This window comes from Mauremys reevesii, linkage group 2 (assembly GCF_016161935.1).
Source record: "Mauremys reevesii isolate NIE-2019 linkage group 2, ASM1616193v1, whole genome shotgun sequence".
NCBI lineage: Eukaryota > Metazoa > Chordata > Testudines > Geoemydidae > Mauremys > Mauremys reevesii.
This window is the reverse complement of record NC_052624.1, coordinates 233,488,260-233,509,511: the sequence shown is the minus strand read 5'-3', so window position 1 is coordinate 233,509,511 and position 21,252 is coordinate 233,488,260. Positions and strand designations below refer to the sequence as shown.

The 21,252-nt window shown below is 41.3% G+C and overlaps 1 protein-coding gene and 1 long non-coding RNA gene across 2 annotated transcripts in view; one reads left to right on the top strand and one right to left on the bottom strand.

Moving 5' to 3' along the window:
• Positions 1–21,252, bottom strand: part of HNF4G (hepatocyte nuclear factor 4 gamma) — a 276,933-nt gene that overhangs the window by 211,832 nt on the left and 43,849 nt on the right. The window lies entirely within an intron of this gene.
• The window catches only part of LOC120399162, a 28,096-nt gene continuing 12,195 nt past the window's right edge, over positions 5,352–21,252 (top strand). Inside the window, exon 1 of the long non-coding RNA XR_005594998.1 lies at positions 5,352–5,423. This is a non-coding gene — a long non-coding RNA (uncharacterized LOC120399162). The remainder of the gene's footprint in view (positions 5,424–21,252) is intronic.

Sequence of the window (21,252 nt, the reverse complement as noted above, 5' to 3'; positions counted from 1 at the left end):
TGATAAATACAAAGGATTAAGTTGGAAGGAGGTTTCTAGTGTGTTGCTGTAAGGATTTGATAGAGTAAACATCATCTCCATGAAATTCACTAATCGTACTCAAGTTTGTGATTCTCTGCCACACTCAGAAAAGTTAAACAGTAAGTACCACGGGAGATAAGAATATTTACCAGCTGGAAGAGGAGATACAGCAGAAAGCTGCAAAATGGCTGCTTGAGTGGAGCAGTTGAGGGGTAGCAGCTCCTCGAAAGATATCTGGGAAAAAGGTCCTGTCGCAACCCTATGCTCAAACATGGCGTCTGTATGGCCAATTGTCGGTCAAAAGGTCACATTGGTGTTGTGTGCAACACAGTGGTGCCGTGTGCTACCCTAAGGTGCGGTGTGAAACATTATAGTGCCGTGTGCCTATTCTCTAACCTTCTGTCTGGTCAATTGTTTACCTGTAATTCTTCTCAATCGGATCATTTTGAGACCCCTAGCACCTCTATTTCAGTGTATAACTCCATGTCTCCAGCCAGCCCCTGTTTTGTGTTCCTGGGTCCTGACTCTCTCCGTTCTTGGGGAAAATATTCCAACTGCTCTCATATCTATATGCCCCCACCACTCTGTCAGTGGTGTGGTAAACAATATAATTGTAGTGATCAACACAATTGGCAGCGGTCAACTTCCCCTAATTGGTATTGCCAGGCATTTGAGTCCACCTTAGCCATTCTTAATCAGTCTAATGTCCCTGTTACTGTTTTCAATGCCACCTCATGGTTACCCTCTTTCAGCCTCGTATTTTCTACTAAAAGGCAAACAGTTGGCCTTAGGGCCGTTGATTGGGCACATCGCTATTGGATTACAGTTGTACACGACCCCACAGCTATAAACAAAAGGAACTTGCTCCTTAAATGGGCCAATACTTCTGGCCTGTATTCTCCTTCAGGAATTTACTGGCTGTGTGGTTATGGCATTGCCCACAGTCATCTCCACTTCCCCAAGGGCATCTGCGCCCTCGGACAAGTTTTTATTAAAGGAGGAGGTGTCTTTCACAGACCTCCCCCCGTGTTCGGTCCACAAAAGCGTGAATTCACATGGTGGACTCATCTAAAATCCGCTACTGAAACCCTTTTTTGGGGTTATGTACAGTTTAATCCCCTTAGTTATACCTTTACTCTCAACCAACTTCGCAGTCTTTCAACGAATTTAGAGACGCTTACTAACCTTACAGCTCTTGTATTCCAACAGGTTGATAATTCCCTCACTGTGCTAGCTGAATACACCGAACAGAATCGCCTGATGATACAAACTTTGCTGCATCAGGACTTTTACGAAGCCCTAGAGAATCTTGATTCTTGCTTCAAAGGACAATGTTGCCTTCGCTTACGCCCCGGATGGAACAACATCTCCGCCATCACCCAGCAGTTATCATCACTGGCCGTCCGCATCCGCGAGGAACGTCAACCGTGGGACTGGTGGCAAACTACTTTATCAGGCTGGGGATTAGGACAATGGGCACAATCTCTTGAACAATGGTTAATTGTTGCAGGAGTCGTTATTATTGCCTTTTGTTTAGGTCTTGCTATCACCAAGGCTTTAATTGTTAAGACTGTGTCTGCATTACCTGTTCAAGTTGAGTACTCCCCCCTCCAGCCAGCTGACGACCAATCAGACACTGAGTCCCCAGTCTAAATTTTGTCCCTTCCCTAGGCTCGACCCGCTTCCTGGACGTGAGCTGTCCCTCTCGTGATGGACCGCCAATCGGCCACGGGGGCATGTCGCAACCCTATGCTCAAACATGGCATCTGTATGGCCAATTGTCAGTCAAAAGGTCACATTGGTGTCGTGTGCAACACCGTGGTGCCGTGTGCTACCCTAAGGTGCGGTGTGCAACATTATAGTGCTGTGTGCCTATTCTCGAACCTTCTGTCTGGTCAATTGTAGGTCACATTGGCACCGTGTGCTACAATACCAGCGTGTTGTGTGCATAAACTTAGTGTGCCGGGTGCAGTACCTGTTGACGTAGAGGGCACCAGCTCGGAACCCAGTTGGTGTAGGAGCTGGGGACCAATCAGATGCTGACACGAGTAAGGGTCTTCGAATAAAACTATGTCCCGCACCAAAAAACTGCAGGAGTATCCGCGTGTTTGCTGAAAGGCCTGATCACCCTTTCAGCCAGGGTCTCCTCCGGATTTTGCCGGCTCGTGTCATGTTGTTTTTGGATTAACCTCCCTCCCGCCCCCGAATTCGTCATGCACTTGGTGTCTGTACTGCTGGTCAGCTGCGCCTGGAGTGTGGTATGTGCATTTTAATTTCTGTAAATATTCTGTTGGTTTAGCTTCTTTCCCTTTTTCCCTTTCCTTATTTGATGCAGAGTTGTGTACACAGTATATGAGAGCCATATTGCTGTATTAATTGCTATTGTAGTTAGTTGGTGTATTTTCCAATATTCGGTTAATACGTGTACAGTTTACTCAGTTTGCGTGTCCATTCCAGATTTTAGTGAGCGGTTAATTACAGATTATTTAGTTTCTTGTTGTTGGATGTAAATAGACTGTTTTAAGTTGTATATATTGCTGCTCTGGTGATATTTTTTGATTGGTGACTTGTTTTTCTCTTGATTCGAGTTGTGTGTGTATTCCTGTTCTGATAATATTGGTGGTTGGTAAAATCGCTCCTCTCCAGCCCAAGTTGCAATTTACCCTTGTTAATAAACGGCCACATGGTTTGAAATTTCAATTTGTCACGTCTTGATTTTCCTCTCTCACTCAAATATTTCACTCGAACCTGCACTGGTCTCAGTCAGGTCCTAGAAAAGTGCAACTCACTCTGCAGAGATTTGGTAAAAATCCAGGCATTCATAAAGGAATTGGTGTTTCTGTGTCACAGGTTATGAACCTGACCCAAAGCCCACTGTTGGCAAAAGAAAGACTCCCAGCGACAAGTGGGACTAAATGGTAGAATAAATGGCCACACTGGGTATTGCCATTCACTGCAAAATTAGAGAGTTGGAAAAAATTGGAAAGATTTAAGTGTAATTTAAACAATATTTGTGGTGGTGGTGGCAGCAGGAAAAAGATTACAGGTTTTCTATTCTGCAGCGCTGCTCTTGTAGCCTGGCTGTGCTTTACTTTCTCCATTTATCTAAGTGTAGACACTGACAAAAATAATCAGTTCTACAACTTTTAATTCATTTCAGTTTCAATGTCCTAGTGCTCCAATGTTTGGTTTTCAAACATTGCCCAGGAATCTTGGTCTAAGAGCTATTTTCAGTCAGATACATAGCCTTTAAAAAAAGGCTTTGGAACCTTTTTTGTAGTCTATGGTTTTATAACTTAGTTTTTTTTAAATAAGTTATAAATCCTGGAACTAGGGATGCTGGGGGTGCAGCACCCCCGGGCTTGAAGCGGTTTCCATAATATACAGGACCAGCACAGTGGCTGCATGATCTAGATTATTCTTGGGCATGATATTTTTGGAGATTGTTCTAATTCATCATGAAAGAAATTTTCAGATTATGTGTTGTAACTTGATCTGTCACCACTAACACAAATGAGCTGATGCTAAACTATAGGGGTTAAGATGAACATTTAAAAGTTTGTCAAGGAGGAAAGTAGTATTATAGACAAAGTATGTGCATAAATTCACAAATGAAGGGGGGAGGGATGAAATTAATGATGGCTCAAAAGTAGCTGAGATACCAACATTTAAAAAAAATCTTAAAAAGTCACTATATAGAGTGTAATTAAGGGATGGATGTTAGCAGCATGGATCTATAATAAATTGTGGGTTACAAATTGTTCAGATTGGTTTGGGTTTATGTGCACTGAAGGGTTTAAACAAATAGTTATGATAAATACAAAGGATTAAGTTGGAAGAATTTTGAGAGTGTAAACATCACTTCAATGAAATTCACAGATGATACTCAATTTTGTGAGACTCTGCCACCCTCAGAAATATTAAAGAGTAAGTAAACAGGGGCTAAGATTGCTTACCAGTGGGAAGAGAAGATACAGCCCAGCAGAACACAGCTATAAAATGGTTGCTTAAGGGAAGCAGTGCAGAATGATACAAGCAACATGTAAAGGAGCAGCAGCTCCTCAAAAGGTATTCTAGGAAAAAAGGTCCTAGAAAAGTGCAACCCTCCTGGGGAGATTTGGCAAGGTCAAGACATTCCCAGAGGAATCAGCATTTGTGTGTAAACAGCCTATATGGCCCTACCTGGTAACCTGACCCAAAACCCATTACAGGCAAAGGAAAGACTCACAAACAGGTGGGAGTAGATGGTAAAATAAATTGTCACACTGAGATACTGTCATTCCCCCCCCAAAAATTGGAAAAAATAGAAAAGTTTTAAGCTTAATTTAAACAATATTTGTGGTGTGACAACATATGTTTGTTTTTTCACAGCAGGGGAAATGCTCAGGTGGTCAGTCATTCTTCAGCACTGCTCTTGCAGCCTGAAACTTCTACAGCTGGGCTATCTGTGGGGATAATTATCCCCTGAATGTGTCTGGGGCAGCAGCAGCAGACCCCCTCCCCTTCCGAGCAGCCCTGTATCTACTGGTGTCACAGGGGGCTTGCTCCTGTCTTTGTAAAATGTCACCATTTGAAAGTGAATGGCAGATCATGATGAAATCTGCAGCAGGCATCTTCTGACCTAAGCCCCAGAGCTTCTACCCCCACCCCCTGAGCCTGTTTGTTTAAGAAAAAATGAATTTGAAAAGAAAAAAAATGCTGCAGAAGCTCCCAGACCTGCTATTGGCTCTGCCAGATACACCTCTGCATTCCTATTGGCTGAGCAAAAAAAAAAAAAAAGTCAGCCCAGGGAGGTGAGGGAGGAGAAGAGTGAGCCACATTGCTTCCAGCTGGCCGAGGGGAGGAGGTAGAGGAGCAAGCAGTGATGCTGCCAGCTAGCTGTACTTAACTGGTGGCTGCTGCAGCCCTCCCCTAAGTGGTGCCCTTGCAGCTAGCGTCCCCCCCCCACACACACACACTGCTCCTGGGCTGCACTCTATTTTTAGCACAGTAACTCAATCAGACTTAGCACAGGTAGCTGGAGCTAGAATTCACATCTCCCAGCTCAAAGTGCAGACATACCCTATGTCCTGCTGAAGTTTGACAGTTAATTAACTTTCCCCTCTGAATATCAGCAAAAATCATTTATATTCTCTTCCTCAGCTTCCCAATTTATAGTATAGCCACTGTAGTCTCACAGGATTAATTAGTTGAAGTGGGCAAAGTTAGAAGCATAATTATTGTGGAACTAGGTTTAGTACTGTTTTCTTTTAATTTATTTTAAAAAACACAGATGAACCAGATAAGAACATGCAATGGTCAGTCTAGTTCAGTATCCTGTCTGACAGTGGCCACAACCAGTTGCTTCAGATGAAGATAAGAAAGCCTACAGTGAGAGACTATGGAATAAACTGTTTATACAGGTAATTCCTTTTTAAGGTCAATCAGCTAGAGGTTGTCTTATACATTGAAGCACAAGAGCTTATATCCTTTCTTATTGTTTTCAAAAAAATCTTAATTGGTTTACAGAAAGCTTCCACTATATGCAGATGGATTCTACAGTTAAGAAGTTTGAGAAAATAAACTTAAAATTCACTATATCTGATAACTTGTTGCTTTATTTGGAGAATTAGCCCTTGAAAAAAATGCAGATGCTGGCAACTAAGCATGTATGCCATATAGATTGAGTAAGTCATGCTAGCTGGTATACATTACCCCAAAGATCTCTTTTTTAAAATACATCTCCAGGAATGTTTAGGGAATATCACAGTTAGAACATACCACCTTCCCAGAATACACCACCTCCCCAGTAATAAGAAAAAAAAAGCATAGCAGATTCCAAGTGGAAGAGACAAAGATACAGCTAGCCAATGCAAGTTCCAAAATTGTCATTTTAGCACCACAGCTGCTTGGCTCTTCTAAATTTAAATGGAAAACCCCAGAATGGCATGCAGGATGAAAAGTTCCTATAAGAGGGAAACCTGCACTGGAGAGAGTTAGTCGGTACCAAGAATTCACCACATGCTCCTGGGGAAGGAGCTGGTTTAGTGTTGTGTCTATCATGATTGTATCACATTTGTATTTCCCTGAGAAGAAAACATTTCTCCAACTGTTTGTAAAACTGAACTGAAAAAAAGAAAGGATGTCACACAACTTTCCACAAAAACTCTCATTAAATTTGAACACTTTCTGCTCTCTGAACTATCTTTAGAAAGATATAGAGGAGATGAATCTCTTAAGTTATTTATAGTTCAGTTTCTTCCTTTCCTACAAACATACCCTTTAAACCAACAATGCCAGGAACATAAACCCAAACATGATCTTTCTTAATCCTAACATGATCTTTTTTTAATTTAAAGTGTCTGCTAAAGGAAGGGCTCAGCATTTCTGACTGAAGCTTCAACATGAGAAAACAGATATTGTGTTAGAAACATATGGTTAGCTTCACCCATGACTGAAATTCTTTGCTTTCATTGTTCTTTGTCAGAACCTTAACATTCTTTTCAAGTTGTGTGTGCATGTGTATGCAGATTTCTTTTTTTCCTTCCCTTTCTAACCAAAAGGATTCATTTTAACAGAAGAAAAGAAAGGTCAAACTACAGCCTGTCCAAACATTATCCTACTTCTCAGTGTGGACTATATATATAATTGAAAAATGGCATACAGGATGATTCTGAGGGTTATTAATAGATAAAGAGCTTTTCCCTACTGGCTCAAAAGCTAAACTTCTACTCCAGATTAGCAACCAAGAGTTGTTACCATTTAACAGATGTCAAATGGACTACATAAAGTTGGCACCAACTCATTTCCTGGTAGACTAGTGTCCATATCACCAGAGCTGGCAAGAACTGACATTTTAATACAAAACCCAAGGACTGAATAGATGTTAATTGAATTAATTACCCTGAAACTCCTAAATATGAGGCTTTTCCCCTCTCTTCCTTCCCAGAAGCACACCCTTGCATCACTGGAAGCCTCAGCTGCTTTATGGTTTTCCCGTTGGTTTTCCCGTTCGTGAGGCTCAGCCATTGTCTTCACTGTCTAGTAACCTAGCAGGCACAGCTATCAGTTCCCCTTTCCAGACTCAATACATCAAGCTTGCTGGAGTTTTCCTCTCAGCCTAGGAAAAAAAGATTTAAATCCCTCCTGGTCCAGTGAGACATAGGGGATACACACCATATTACAGGAAGCAAACTGGTTAAGTAACTAGGGCCTGAAAGTGGGTGGAGGGGGAAGCATTTTCAATGAGGCCAATTCTTAACTGAAGCCTAAATCTAATTGAAAAGGAGAGAAAAATACTTGCCATGCTCTCAAGGAAATCAGAGTTCATTGCAGTTACCAGGGGGTGGGGCACAGCATTAGTTTATTAAAACTAAAGAGTCCTTAAGTTCAACTTCTATAGAATCTATTGTAACCTGACCTCTAGACATATTTAAAGAAGTAAATGCTTAACTGTGTTCTGGAATCTTTCTGTGCGTGAACCTCTTGAGACAGAGGTTATTTAAAAAAAAAGTGAAGTGGGGATTTAAATTGAAATCTGATGAGGGCCTCTAGCTTGGTTCTAAGGGCCTGAGTATACTGACATATTCTGACCAAATTGCTGGGGTAAAACTTGTTATCTGGTGTGACAGAAAGTGATTGGTATAGATCCAAGTCTACATAGCATTCAAACTAACAGGCAAAATACTTGATATATTTATCTGACCACTTGAGCCACAACAGCTTTCATTCACTAGCCACATTATTTCCAAATAACTTGGCCTATTTGACTAAAATAGTTGGTGAGATTAAAGTAGTAAATCTTTGGTCTTGAAAGATCTAGGTGAAGCTGACAAATGCTCTTTGCATATGGAGCTACATATTGTCCTTTCTAACACAGAAAACTGAGTTTGCAATACTTCACGAATCAGGAAATAAAAACACCTGGTTACAATTTACTGCCATTTTCTTTGGCTAGGCTAAACTGCTAGTCTTGTGATCTTTTATTACTCTTGAATTCCCTCATTAACTCTTTCAAATATAATTTTTATTGCATTTTTTGAAATCATGACAATATACGATGTCTAATATTATCACTGATTTATAAGAGCAATGTTTACTATGGGGGACCAGACACCCTAGTTTTCCCATAACAATATCCTAACCAAAAACAATATTTCAAGTAAATCAGGTCAAGGCTGTGGATTGTCCAGGGTTGTTTCTTACTGGGAGATTATGTACAATGGGATTGTGTTTTTTGAATACCAGGGGCAAAAGAGTGAGGGCCTACAGGAAACCTTGAGAAGCAGAGCATAAGTTAAAGCAGACCTGAAGCTACTAAAATTTACATTGGGCATTAGGCAGACCCCTGGCTACTACAGAATATTGGGAAATGTAAAGGTGGCTTAACACCACCTTGCCCACCCACCACCCCCTCTCGTTCCTGCTCCAGTTTCAGAATTGGACCAATGGCATACTGGACGGACAGTCAGTCTAACCTAGTTCAGTATCAGCTGCTTTCAGGTGAAAGAGCAAGAGAACCCAAAATGGACAAACATGGAATTGTAATATCTTATGGATGAGCAGACTGCTTTCATGATAAGCCTTTGCTGAGATGGAAGTTACGTACAGAAGTAAGGTAACAGAACTTCCTACTGTTCTCTAGCTGTAGCATCTGACTACCCTGTTTCTATCCCAGCATGCACCACCCGCCAGGAAACAAATGACTACATAAAAAGAGTACAGGAAATGTGACATCTCTACACTTACTCTATAGCACAGGAATGACCAGCCCATAGGAGTACTTTCTTTCTAACTTCATCATTTAGCAATTGGCTTATGCTCTGAAGCCTAAAGTTTCATAATCTTGTCTGTTCTAATGTAACTGTAGATCCTCTCATTATTTATAGACCATATATACACTTGTTCATAAGCCGAATTTTTTTGGTAAAAAAGTGAAGCATCAAAGAGTTGAGGCTGGCTTATCAATGGGTCTACACCAAAATTTGACGATTTTAAGCTCTATTGAATTGAATAACTAGTACATTGTCATTGTAGACCAGGGAACGGCAAACTTTGGCTCCCAGCCCATCAGGGTAAGCCTCTAGTGGGCTGGGACATTTTGTTTACCTGGAGCGATCACAGGCACGGAGCCCCTCAGCTCTGAGTGGCAGCGGTTTGCCGTTCTCAGCCAAGGGGTGCTGTGGGAAGCATGTGGGGCAAGGGATTTGCTGGCTGCCACTTCCTGCAGCTCTCATTGGCTGGGAATGGCAAACCGCTGCCACTCAGAGCTGAGGGGCTCCGTGTCTTCAAACGCTCCAGATAAACAAAACATCCCATCCCGCCAGTGGCTTACCCTGATGGGCCGGGAGACAAAGTTTGCTAACCCCTGAAATACAAGGTTGGCTTATGAAAGGGTCATCCAGTTTTTGCCATTTTTACCTATCCATCTTGCGGGGTGGGGGGGGGTTGGCTTATAAATTAACAGGCTAATGAACGAGTATATACGGTAAATATCACATCCTTTTATTAATCTTATTAAGCTCTCAGCCTCAATATAAATCCAATGAGTTCCACAGGTTAAATATGTGTTGTATAAAAACTATTTCCATTTTTTCCCTTCATATATCACTGAATATGCCTTCCTTCTTGCATTATGAGAGAGTAAATATGGAAGCAACTGTTTATCTTTCCTACACAATTCATTATTCTGTATAACTGTTATGTTCCGTGTCATTTAGTTCCTGTGTACACTAAACAGTTCCAACCTTTTCAATTTTTCCATTATTTTTATCATCCATCTCTGGACTCCTATTTCTCCTATATTCTTTTAGAGATAGGAATATTAGAACTGAATACAGTAGTCCAGGTGAAAGCAGACCATTGATTATAGAATGGCATAAGAGTATTTTCAGCATTTTCTACCTGATTTTTCATATGTACATAGAGCTGTCCACAATATATCCTTGTTCTTTTCCCTGAAATATTATAGATAATTTAGAATCCAGCAGTGTGGAGGCTAATTCAAATTATTCTCCTCAATGTGCACAATCTTGCATTTCTCAGCAATGACACTGAATTACATCTGCCTTTATGCTATTTGTTCACCTAACTTTTTCCCTCTGCAGTTCCTCACAATTAGTTCTGACTCTTATCATGTAAATACATTTGGGTAATTGACAAGTGTTGTCAAATGTCTGCTCTCCTTGTTTTCCAGGTCATAAATAAATCTATTAAACAACCTCAGTCCAAGTACAGAATCTTGTGGCACTGCACTGTTAACGTTTTGCCATATTGAAATTTGACTATTTATTCCTCCCCTTTGTCTTTTCTTCCTTAGTTTCTAATCTTAGACATTACTTTGCCTATCACCCCATGACCCTGATTTATTAACAGACTTCTATGAGGATTTTATAACACCTCCCTCCACCCCCAAAAAGACTAAATAAATTGCACCAACCAGTTTACCATTATCAACTCTTTTGTTTAACTCCTGAAAGGATTCTAATAGATTACAGAAACTGTGATGGTTTGTCCCTATCATATCATGTTCACATTGGTGTTTTAGATCTATAATATTAGTATATAAGTATAGCTAGTATATTATTGCACCAACAGGGTGCAGTGCACATTATAGCATTTTAATTTCTTTAAATATCTAAGTTTATATCAAATAATATTTTTCCTCAAGAGTAACAGAAAAATAATGCACCTTGCAATGAAGTTAGTCTGAATACAAGCCACTGACATATTCCTTACAGTTATATTTTCCCTTACATATGACATGCACTGAAGCCAGCCAGTAATGCACTTATTTGCTATGGGGGACTCTGAAGTTCAAAGTTAGCTTTGGATGTTTCTCCACAATGGAAGTTCTCTCCCACTTCTATCTAGATCTTATAATTACCAGTGTATCATTTCAAAACCTATAAGCTCCTTATTAAGGAGACAGAGAGTTCTCCTACCAATAATGATCCTCTGAGTGAGTTATCTACCAAATGATGAATGGAAAAAAAGTGGCCTTCTCTTACAGAAATAATTGGAAGTACATATAATGCTGTTTGGCCACTTATGGTAAAGTTGCATTCCATAAATATTTTGCTGCATATGCTCTATTCCCTTTCTTTCCCATTTTGTTCCTGAGGCCCGACTTACCTATTTTTTTAAATGGACGTTGCTTCAGAGAGTCCCTAAATAATGCTTAATAAATTATTTTCAATAAGCCTAATTTGTTTTTGTCAATGGGAAACCGATTTGATATTGTGAAACTATTTAATGCTCACTTGATTTTCACCAGCAGAATGGTTTCTGGTGTAACCCTTCTGCCAGGTGGAGCCAGCAGCAACCAGGGCTGGATTAAATATCTAGAGGTTCCTTTTCAACAAAACAACACAGAACCGGCTCAAGTCCCCACCCAGTAAGTTGGGAAAATTACACACCACCCCTGGGTGCTTCTGAGAGGCAATGCGTCCCCTCTCACCAGCAGAGTCTGAGTGTAGAAAAGAAACTTTTAATGAAAGAAGGGAAGTCACCCAACATAAATTATGGAAAATGCCACAAGCAGGATTCATAAACATAAAACCGTGAGCAGGACACCCATACCAGAGTGCCTGGGGCAGAGTCTTCTACCTCATGTTCCTGAGTTCCACAACCAAAAGTTCCTTTACTGTTCCCCCCTCTGCTCCCTCACCACACCCCATTCACTGTGGTTTTCCTTGGTCAGTAAGGATCCAAGAGGTGCATCTGTGTGAGTTCACCTCCCACCTGGGGAAGAAGGCACCTTGTTTGCTCTGCCATCTGAGCACTTGCTCTGGCTGGTCGTCCCACCAGCCACTGTTCCTTGCCACCTGGCCGTCCTGCCAGCTGCTGTTGTTCACCGCCTGACCTCTCCACCAACCGACTGCTTGCCAGTTTTGCCACCTGCCTCTCTGCTGTGACCTCTGTATATCAGTCCCTTATTGATTTTTAGCTCTCAGCAGGCTGGGCAGAAACACTGCCCCACCACATGTGAAATCAGCTCTTACTGAGTACTTGAAATAACAAAGGGGTAAAGCCTTTAGCTCTGTCTTTGAACAGTGGGGAGGAACAGGTTAAACCAGCCCACGGACTCTTAGGGAGATTCCACACCTCCAGGCTGGGGCATGGACTTCTCTTCTCTTCTCTTCCCCCTTACTTTCACAGGGGTCTGGCATTCGAGCCCCTGGCTTAACAAGGTCCTTTCAGCTGAGCGTGACCCCCTCATTTGGCACAGGTTAAGCACAGTTCTGCTCCCCTTTTACAATAAAGACAACAACATTGATAAAATTTCACTACCCCTGCATTCAGTAATTTGTAACCCAACACCAGCCAAAGTTGATCAATTTGAGCAACACAGCTCTATCTACTGGATATCTTGGCAGAGCAGGAGCAAACTATATTTACATGAACACACCTAAAGTCTCTCCCCATCCCCAACCAGCTGTTAGAGGAGAGTTTATTCAGACCCTACTTACACTGGTTTGGTAGCAAAGGTTACAGTTCAAAGGCATAGTTCCCCTCTAAGAAGCTCAGCAAAAGCATCTGTGCTTGAACAATGTCAGCCACCCAAGCCGACTTTTTTCACTCTGTGGTTTCTCTCAAGATACTGTTGTCAAAATTACAGTGTATCCCTGTCTCTTATCATCACCCACAAATGTAAGATCCTTTATGTTAAAGCGGTCACTCAGTCACTACGCTTATCACATGCCCTGAGGGGGCTCAAAAACATCTCAGTGCAGGGCCTGATTCTCTGTTGCCTTGCACCTGGTATAGATGTTTGCACAAGTGCAAAGTGGAAACAAAACATGTTTAACAACTATGGTGGGAATGCCCTAAGATAACAGCATTTTGGATGAAAATAATAAACAGTATAATAAAGGTTATTGTCTTGGGGAAGGAACCATTGATATCACAACTCCTAATCTCACCCCTCCTGAATCCCTGTCTCAGTTTCCTCCCACTCCAGTCTCTTTGCCCAGCTAGTCCCAGTTCCCCTCTTCCCAGCTCATGATTTGATTTGTCTTTCCCCTAACCTGGCTTCCAGCCTCTTCCTCTCCCATCTACGTTTCCCATCCCCATTGGGTCCTAGTCTCAATCTCAGTGTCCATTCAAGATCTTTATCCCAGTCTCAACTTTTTGCCTGTACCCCGACTTCTCATCAAATGTATCCCCCTTCTTCCTACTCTCCCCTTTCCTCACTAGACCTCAGTCCTAGTCTCCTTTCCCAGTTAGTCTAGGCTCTCCCTCCTCAGCTCCTTATCCAATCTCAATCTCCCTCCCCCCTCACCAATTGTCTCCCAATCTACCCCATTTCCCTTAACTTTCAGTCCCACTTTCCCCCACCTCCATCTCCTTGTCCCAATCTTCTCTCCCATAGATCCATATGTTTCTCTACCCTTTTTCTCAGAAAGGGCTGAACTCTTTTGACTGAAATTTTGCAAGCAAGCAAGCGAAATATTCAGCCTATGGCAGACCACCAAGCATGAAAAGTTTCAGCTCAAACAGTTAAAGATTGGCAGAGTTATATGCAACTGAAAACAGAGCCTTACCATGGGAAGAGTCAGGCACCATTTATAATAGGCAGTGATACTAGCCCCAACTATAACCACTTATGAGAACACTTACTGGACCGGATCCTCAGTTTATATAAATCAGTGTAGCAACATTGACTTCATTAGCTGAGAATCTGACTCGTTAAATATAAAAAAAAATATTCTTTGAGATCTTTATTTGAAATATATCCTGTAAAATTTATTCTTGTACTTTCTGAAAGTGCCAGTAGGCTTACTAAAGATAATACTCATAGCAATTCTCTTAAAGCAAGTCTCACAAAAGGCATCATAATCCACGTCATTATTGTAGCACTCAGTCCTGCCATGGTGTAGCCATTAAAATCTAAAATAGTGAAATATAATTTTATATACTACAGCCTGCACATGGAGAATGTTTGAAAAACAGACTAAAGAAATTCTCCAGAATGAGCTTCTTAGATCTATGTATGGTTATTTTTATGAAAATTAGACCCGTAAGGCCAAGAGTACAAAAGCTGAACTGAAAATATTCAGTTTTTAAATCTGAGCAAGAGAGTACAATAGACTTTCTCTTGCTGAGGGCATATAGTCTTTTATATAAAATATACAGAAAAAACATCCAAAACAAAAAGAAGATTTAAAAAAATTCACACATTTTGATCTAGTAACTTTTGTACAAAAGATGTTCAAAGGATTAAATGTATGGACACAGTCCTACAAGTATTCATACCCAAATGGAGTGCTCACTTGCTACCTTCAATAGTCCCAATGAAGTCATTGGGCTCAGGAGCTGAACCAATAAAACCACAAGTGAATGAGTTGAGGCCCAAAACTCTTAAGCAGACCAATCATCCATTACTAATGTAGTAATTACATATTATTCACATTTCTAAGGTAATAGCTAGATGCTGTAAGGGAGCTGAGGGGACAGCAGTTAGTTAGGGGTCAGGAATGGCAGTTTCCTACTAAATATCACAATTTAATATGTTCTAAGAACTTTTTCCTGTCATTGTTTATATTTTCCTTTCTTCAGTTCTCTCTCATTGTTCAGTTATACTCCCTAAGCAATTCCCATTCCTCTATATTGTTTACACCTTTCAAATAATTGTAAACAGATTATGACACACCTATATTGGTAGCTCCTAGAGGCCCTATCCCCATTCTACTAAGCACTGTACAAACGAAGTGATGGCCCCTGCCTTGAATTGCTTGCAGTCAAAGTATAAGACAGGATATCTAACCAAGATTTACTTGTTGTATACAATTATATTTATCATTTCCTGTTTTAACATAAATGACTATTTTTGAGGGGGAAGGCAGAGTTTTCATGACACTGGACTATCTCTGAAAATTCTAAACAAAATGCAAAACTTGTTTTCACGCTTCAACTATCCACTTAGTGTTGTTAGCAAAGAACTGGTTGCTTGTGAGCGTCCCTCCTCTATTTGGATTGAGGACGAGGCCATCATAGGTCAGCGTTTCTTGACATAGCTTGTCTTCTGGAATGATATAGAAAAATTCTGGAGAGAATAGTTCCACATCAGCTCTACACTGCTTAGGATCAGAGCTTTACATTGAAATAAAATGCATAGGAGCAGTTATAGAGCATGCAATTACTCTTTTCCACTGAGTAAATCCCTGTGAAGGTGACCTTATATAAACTGGATGTTTTGTTTATTGTCCTCCTTTACATTACTATCTCCATCTGAGATGGCTATACATCATTCAAATCCTTCACTCTTAAGTGTGTCTTGAACAAGAATGGCTTTGTACATGTGTAGGACATCCTCGCGCATGGATGGGACTGATGCTCACACTACAGATATCAAGACCACTGCATGTGTCTTTTGGGTGGAGGTATCATAAGCTCCAGAAGCTGCTTCTCTGGATCATCACTATTGAGTCTCTAGATTATCATGATTTTCTTCTTTCTCAGCACACCTGTTTTTGTCATGAGGTATCAACTTGTCACAGTACTGAAGGCATAAGAACAATCAGCAGAATGTTAAGATTACTGCCAAAATTATTCAAAACATATTTTACATGATTTCACTTCAGATATGATAACACTTCTTCGGTGTTTGGTTTCTCTGAGCATTTGTGCAATCATCTGATAAAACATGAAGAGTGAATTTTAAGTCTGTGCTCAAATACTCCTGTTTTCCACAAATAGTCACAGCAACAATCTTGTTGGAATGATGCTCATCCAGTCAGAGAACAGAAAAAATGCTATACGAGTTATGTAACTGTCCCCTAAACCCATCACCAACTCTCAATTCTTTCTGGTCATGCTGGCATCTGTCCAGGTGTTTGCCCTTTTGTAACACATCTCATTGCACATGCATTCCTTTACCCATGTCTCATTGGCTGAGATGAGTTGGGGTGTCTAGGTCCAGAATTCTTTACACTTTAGGTCTCTCTTTGAAGTCACCTGGCTGCTTTTCAGTTCTAAGATAGGACTACATAAAACTTCTACATTCACAGCTAGTCTTACAATAAAAGAAGCATAATTAAAAAGTAGAGAAAAATATTTAAAACAAAATAAATGGTTGTTTCAGCACACTTGGTTAAAGCTAAAGTGGGTAAAATACAGAAAAGAAAACTTGTGTTTTCTTAAATGCAAATTCTCTCTTTCACACTAGTCCCAGTTCTGAGCAACTGAAGTTGTCAAGGGAGTTAGGCCTTGTCTACACAAAAGGTGTACCACTTCAACTATACAACCCCACTAATGTGGATGCAGTTATTCTGGTATAAAGATGCTTATACACTAGTGCTTTCCTAAACAGGAAAGGAAATAAGCTATACCAGTATAAGCATATTTATGCTGGTACACCTACATCTACACTAGGGGTTGTACCAGTATAACTGCATCTGTAAAATATTGCATCCTGAACCAAAATAGTTATAGTAGTACAAAAACTGTGTGTAAACTAGAGCTGAGTGAAATTAGGAATCTCCATCCCAGGGGAAATTCTGATACTTCAACATTTTTTATCCTAAATTAGGATGAAAAGTTGAAGTATCAAAATTTTTCATGGATTAAAATTGTCACCAGGCAGGGCTTCTCCACAGCTTCCAAATGCTCACTGACACACCAAGTCTCCTTTAAGGAGGTTTATTCTCTTAAAACAGGCAGGTAAACAAAGAGAAGAGAGTCTTTAAACTCACCCCTTTTCTCCTAGGCTTCATGGCCACCCCTCCCTTGGGTCTTTGGCACTCTTACTCCTGGCAACTTCCCAGTTCTAATCAGCTCTGCTCTCTTCCTAGAGCAGTAGACCCAGGACTGCTTCCCTGAGCACCTGGTCTCTTGCTCCAGGGAACCATCGGAGGAGTTAGCTTCACTGCACCCTGGCTTCTCTTCCTCAGGCACAGCCTGTCCCAATCACTTCCTTCCATTTCCCATTTCCTACCCTCTGGCAGTCTGTTATAGGCCCAGGAATAGGCCCCCTTCAATTGGCTAGATCAGGCTAACTTACTCTGACTTAGGGGCCCATAACTTGCTTTGACTGGGTCCAGTTCTACTTACAAGGACCAGCTCCCCTTAAGGTTGCCAATTTTCTAATCACACAAAACTGAACACCGTTGCCCTGCCCCCTTAGAAGGTTCAGCCTTACTCTAGAACCAGATTTTTTCCCTTTAGGTGTATACATAAGCAGATGTTTAGAGGAATAAGTGTAAACAGTATCCATAAAGTTGGAAGGTATCAGAGCATTTAATCTTCGTTGCCTAAGCTACCGGAATTGCAGCAGTGATTTTTTACATTTAAGTTCACAAGCAGTGTGATGTTACCTTGGCTTTTACAATGTGAGTGTGAAAGCATAAACTTAACATATAGAGTCAGTTTAGAATATCATTTTACTGGCTCATTTGTTCAATACTTCCAATACTTTCCTCTAGAGATTACAATATACTTTGCAAAAACGATGCTCATAGGATAAGATGAATGAAAAGATAGAAGGAGAAGTGACACCGTGATGTGCAGCATACAGTAGAGCATTATCTATTCAGTGCTAATTAAATAGGGCTAATAAGACACTCTCCTCAATGACTAAGTCTGAAGAGGAACACTATCAGAAAACAGGATTCTCTATCATATCCTGTGCACTTTGGGAGGCTTCCCTTTCATAATTACTTTCTTGACTAAAATTCAGAGTACAATGTATGCTTTTAAGCCTTTTGGTGTGAGCCTTTCAGTCTCTTTTGCAAACATTAAGCTTCCTTTTTCTGATATGTGAAGATAATACAGCTTGAGATATTGCAAATAGAGCAGATGTTGAAACTTTAACAGTAATAGAAGTCACATATATGGTTATCAGGAGGAAAAGAAATAATTGAGACCAAATTATCTTCTCAGTTATAGCAGTGCAGCCCATAAGACCCACTGTCTTTGAAGAGCATGAGTATACACAAATGGTGAGCACATAAATTTCAAGCATGCATTTTTAGAACACTATTTGAAAATTTGGCCACAATTACACTGCTTGGGAAGGAAAGACAATGGCAATTATTATGAAGATAGAATTTTCTTTAACATATTAAACTGATGGGTTTTTTATGTATTTTAACAGTTGGAACATTTTCTACCCATCTAAGAACAGGCTCCTCCTTCCCCTCCAGGAAGGTCCTAGCTGGTAAACCCTCTTGGCGAATTAAGCAGCATACAGGTCCACCAAGGTATCTTCACCACATGTGTTTATTGTTTGTCTCTTTCTTAAGCTTCAGGTACAAAACAATCATATAACAGCAGTTATAACAACCACTTTTCTGCTCCCTGCATCAGCATTTTACTCCTGAAGAAATTCTGCTTAAAAAAAAATGCTGTGAATATTTTAAAATTCTGCATATTTTATTTGTCAATAAATAAATGTGGACACTCCAGCATGGCAGTAGGGAGCACAGGCCACTGGCTGCACGGAGGTGGGAGATTCCCCTTCAGCCTACCCCCCAGGACACGGACTTGGCAGTGAGGCTGCACGTGACCCTGACACAGCACAAGGGCCAGGACTGCCCCAGAAACAACCCAGGGCCCTGCCCCTCCATGCCAGGCACATCAGGATAGGAAGTTAGAGGGACAGAGTCTTGCATGCATGCCCAGCCCTGGCCCCTGATCCAGGTGTCGGGCAAGCAGGCTCAGCCCAGCAGAATCCAAGTGTGGAGGGGCTTAGTGTGTTGGGGGTGGGATCCAGGCATGGGGTGAGAGGGTTCTGTGTGAGGCAACATGAGTGCGGGTGGCTCAGTGTGCGGCTTGGGGGGCATCTGGATGCACAGCGGTTCATTGGAGGGTTGTGAGTATAGGGGAAATGGGACTCTGCAGTGGGGTCCAGGTGAAAGTGTTTGGGACTTGGTGCTGGGGTTGCCTCTCACACTGAGGTTGCCTCTCCGGGGGAGGGAACTCCAGTTTCTAGGAAAAGGCAGGTGTTAGTAACGGGAGATTCGATTATTAGAAACGTAGATAGCTGGGTCTGTGATGACCGGGAGAACCGTATGGTGACTTGCCTGCCTGGTGCGAAGGTTGCGGATCTCTCGAGGCATCTAAACAGACTTATGTGTAGTGCTGGGGAGGAGCCGGTGGTCGTGGTACATGTAGGTACCAATGACATAGGGAAGGGTAGGAGAGATGTCCTGGAAGCCAGATTTAGGCTGCTAGGGAAGAGACTGAAATCCAGGACCTCTATGGTGGCATTCTCAGAAATGCTTCCAGTTCCACGCGCAGGGCCAGGTAGGCAGGCAGAGCTTCAGAGTCTCAATGCGTGGATGAGACGATGGTGTAGAGAGGAGGGGTTCACGTTCATTAGGAACTGGGGAAACTTCTGGGATGGGAGGAGCCTATACAGGAGAGATGGGCTCCACCTAAACCAAAGTGGAACCAGACTGCTGGCACTAAACATTAAAAAGGTTGTAGAGCAGTTCTTACACTAGGAGATGGGGGAAAGCCGACTGCTGCAGAGGAGCGTGTGGATTGGACACAGACTTTTCTTAGGGGAGAGTCTGATGATAGAGAATCTCCAGGTTATAGTCAGGAGCAGAGGATTGAAGAGTATAATGTAAGGGCCGGATCAGATGATAAACAGTCACATAAAGAATCTGGCACATCAGAAAAAGGCAGGCTAATAAACAGGGACAAGTTTTTAAAGTGCTTGTACACAAATGCCAGAAGTCTAAATAATAAGATGGGTGAACTAGAGTGCCTTGTGATAAAGGAGGATATTGATATAATAGGCATCACAGAAACCTGGTGGACTGAGAGCAATCAATGGGACACAATCATTCCGGGGTACAAAATATATCGGAAGGACAGAACAGGTCATGCAGGGGGAGGAGTGGCACTATATGTGAAAGAAAGTGTAGATTCAAATGAAGTAAAAATCGTAAGCGAATCCACATGTTCCATAGAATCTCTATGGATAGAAATTTCATGCTCTAGTAAAAATATAACATTAGGGATCTATTATCGACCACCTGACCAGGACAGTAATAGTGATGATGAAATGCTAAGGGAAATTAGAGAGGCTATCAAAATTAAGAACCCAATAATAGTGGGGGATTTCAATTATCCCCATATTGACTGGGAACATTTCACTTCAGGACGAAATGCAGAGATAAAATTTCTCGATACTTTAAATGACTGCTTCATGGAGCAGCTGGTACGGGAACCCACAAGGGGAGAGGCAACTCTAGATTTAATCCTGAGTGGAGCGCAGGAGCTGGTCCAAGAGGTAACCATAGCAGGACCGCTTGGAAATAGTGACCATAATGCAATAGCATTCAACATCCCTGTGGTGGGAAGAACACCTCAACTGCCCAACACTGTGGCATTTAATTTCAAAAGGGGGAACTATACAAAAATGAGGGGGTTAGTTAGACAAAAGTTAAAAGGTACAGTGACTAAAGTGAAATCCCTGCAAGTTGCATGGGCCCTTTTTAAAGACACCATAATAGAGGCCCAACTTCAATGTATACCCCAAATTAAGAAAAACAGTAAAAGATCTAAAAAAGAGCCACCATGGCATAACAACCATGTAAAAGAAGCAGTGAGAGACAAAAAGACTTCCTTTAAAAATTGGAAGTCAAATCCTAGTGAGGCAAATAGAAAGGAGCACAAACACTGCCAACTTAAGTGCAAGAGTGTAATAAGAAAAGCCAAAGAGGAGTTTGAAGAACGGCTAGCCAAAAACTCCAAAGGTAATAACAAAATGTTTTTAAGTACATCAGAAGCAGGAAGCGTGATAAACAACCAGTGGGGCCCCTTGATGATCAAAATACAAAAGGAGCGCTTAAAGACGATAAAGTCATTGCGGAGAAACTAAATGGATTCTTTGCTTCAGTCTTCACAGCTGAGGATGTTAGGGAGATTACCAAACCTGAGCTGGCTTTTGTAGGTGACAAATCTGAGGAACTGTCACAGATTGAAGTGTCACTAGAGGAGGTTTTGGAATTAATTGATAAACTCAAAATTAACAAGTCACTGGGACCAGACCCAAGAGTTCTGAAAGAACTCAAATGTGAAGTTGCAGAACTATTAACTAAGGTTTGTCCTTTAAATCGGCTTCAGTACCCAATGACTGGAAGTTAGCTAATGTAATGCCAATATTTAAAAAGGGCTCTAGAGGTGATCCCGGCAATTACAGACCGGTAAGTCTAACGTCAGTACCGGGCAAATTAGTCAAAACAATAGTTAAGAATAAAATTGTCAGACACATAGAAAAACATAAACTGTTGAGCAATA